Here is a 273-nt window from a genome sequence, read left to right on the forward strand (position 1 = left end):
TTGATTCAGAAATGGAAGCCATAACGAGACTCGTAGGGTTTTGCCGTCAACGTACCCTGCCCCATTGTTAGACGCCAGAAGATACTCCGAAATCACAGGAAGGGTCTTTCTCCGACTGGGGCACTCGCTCTAATAAATTCCACATTTCGAAGCTCGCAGGACAACGACAATCCGCCTCATGTAGAAAGCGCCATGCCCAGGTACGTAGAGCGGCCCGACGAGACTTGATCAGAATAGATATTATTTAGGTATTCACCTACAAAACGCGGGCGG

This window comes from Fibroporia radiculosa (assembly GCF_000313525.1).
Source record: "Fibroporia radiculosa TFFH 294 genomic supercontigs, scaffold5843, whole genome shotgun sequence".
Classification (NCBI taxonomy): Eukaryota; Fungi; Basidiomycota; class Agaricomycetes; order Polyporales; family Fibroporiaceae; genus Fibroporia; species Fibroporia radiculosa.